This window comes from Cryptomeria japonica, chromosome 11 (assembly GCF_030272615.1).
Source record: "Cryptomeria japonica chromosome 11, Sugi_1.0, whole genome shotgun sequence".
Taxonomy (NCBI): domain Eukaryota; kingdom Viridiplantae; phylum Streptophyta; class Pinopsida; order Cupressales; family Cupressaceae; genus Cryptomeria; species Cryptomeria japonica.
The window spans coordinates 590964186-590966532 of NC_081415.1; positions in this window are offsets into that span (position 1 = coordinate 590964186).

Sequence of the window (2347 nt, forward strand, 5' to 3'; positions counted from 1 at the left end):
CCAATTTATGGATATGACGAACAACTCTTCTGTATTGCACAACAAAGGCCATGGCCCCCAAGACAAGGTATGCCACAAGATCCATTATTTTTTCCCGGTTCTTATGGGAATGCATAGAACAATCAATGACAACCCCCATATTCCTAGAATTTTGGGAATTATACTCCCCAGTCTTGGAATAACTCCCAAAATCCTTCGCCCAATTATCAAAATCCTTCCTTTCAGTGGCATAAACCACAAGGGAATAGGTCACTGTTAGGGTTCCCACAGATACTGAGAGGGGGGGGTGAATTAGAATCTGACTGGTAGTGTAATTTTCTTAAAACTGAATATGTAGAACATAAAGTAACAGTATATCGATATGCAAGAATTAATGCAAATAACATAATCAAAAACATCCACATGAAAAAAACACCATAAAACAAGATGTTTAACGAGGAAACCCGGTGTGGGAAAAACCTCGGTGGGATTTGTGACCCACAATATTCACTTACTAGCCAATAAGAGAATATTACTTACAATAGGGGCTTGCACATGCAGGAAGGCCAACTGCCTAGAGCTCACTGCTCAATAAGAAGTCACACTGACTTACAATGAGGATTTACACAAATCCAATATTTTGTACTACTTTACAATAGCATCTTCAATGCCAAATTCAGTACTGGTTCTTGCTCTGTTCTTTACATATACCCTTGACCTACAATTTGCACATTAGGTCTGCCTTATAATTTATTTATACTTCCTATCCATATACTACAAATGCTTACAATGATCTCTTTTATATACAAGAGTCATTTTACAATTTTCCAAGTCGGATTACAATAATAAACAAAATATTACATATCAAAAATCCTGTTGGCCTCAGTGCCAGTATACATGTTCTTTTGTGTGCCGGTGTACATCTTTTGTACTGGTGCCGGTGTAGATTGATCTTGCTGATGTCGGTGCACTGTCTTGTTTGAGTAATGCTTTGCCGGTATAATGTCTTGCCGGTGCCATAGGATTGCAAGGTTGCTTGAGTAATGCTTTGCCGGTATAATGTCTTGCCAGTGCCATAGGATTGCAAGGTTGCCATCAATGACAAAACCTTCAATCACACACAATGTCTCATTGGAGTGTCCATGTGCCAACAATCTCCCCCTTTGTCATTGATGGCAACACTCATGAGAAATTTCAAAAAGATATCCAAAAATGTGTAGACCAAAAATGTGAGAGCTCCCCCTGAGCATGTGATCCCTGTGTTTTGAATTTTCTCATCTACTACTCCCCCTTTGGCATCAATGACAAAGGTTAGTAGATTTTGTAGTTGTACCAATTCATAACCTCAACCTTGTAGTTGGGTGGTTATTATCTGAAGAATATCTCCCAAAATTAAGTTTATGCCATCCATAAACTTCTTGCTCTCCTTTATTGCTATCTCAGTTCTGTATACTATATCGGTGAGATGCTGCAAGTGCTCTGCCGGTGTTTTGCTACCCTGTGTTAGTGCCTCTGAGATTTCCTTTCGTAGAGATGCTAAATAGTCCAATCTTGGACTTAGTTTAGATCTCAAGAATTTTTCCTTGTTTATTATTTTCTCTTTCTCTCTTTCTAATTTGAGCAATTCTTCTTCAAAATTTGTTATCTTTTCCTCAAAAACTGATAATGTATTGGGTGAGTTAACAAAATTATCAGCAAGTTTATTGATCTCTTCTTGTACCTTGCTCATCTTTTTGTCTACATCTATGGTCAAAAAGTTTATCTTACAGGTGTCTTTGTACAGAGTTTTGTACTCTTTCAATAAATTGCATAGTTCCGGTAGAAGTGTGTCAAATTCCCTGTTACACTTCTTTATTCCTTCCTTAAAGAATTTTTGTCTCTCTTTTTCTACACTTTCCTTTACAATTTCTACCTTTGTTTGCTCAAAATTTCTAGAAATATATTTACAAAGTGTATCCAACTGGCCTAAAGAATCTTTGTTGGCTATATTACAATTGGGAGCTATTGATTTCAAAACTGGAATTGAATCATCTATCTCTTTATAGGCTTGTGAGCTATAATCAGTTATTTTCTTGATAGATTCGAGCAATACCTCTGTTACATTTGATGGTGACCCAACAAACTGCGTGCCGGTGGAAGTGATCATGCTAGTATTGACCTCTGGTAGGTCTATTTGTGTCTCCATCTCTTTAAGCATTGGTTTTCCTGCATCATTTCTTACCAGTGGCATCTGTTCTGGAGCCTTTAGCTCTGTTGGTTTCTCTGTTTGTGTTCCAAATTCCATCTTTTTCTCTGAATCTGCTACCGGTTGCTCTTTATTTTTTGTTTTATCTATTGTATCCTTGTCTACCACTATGTTGAGTTTCTA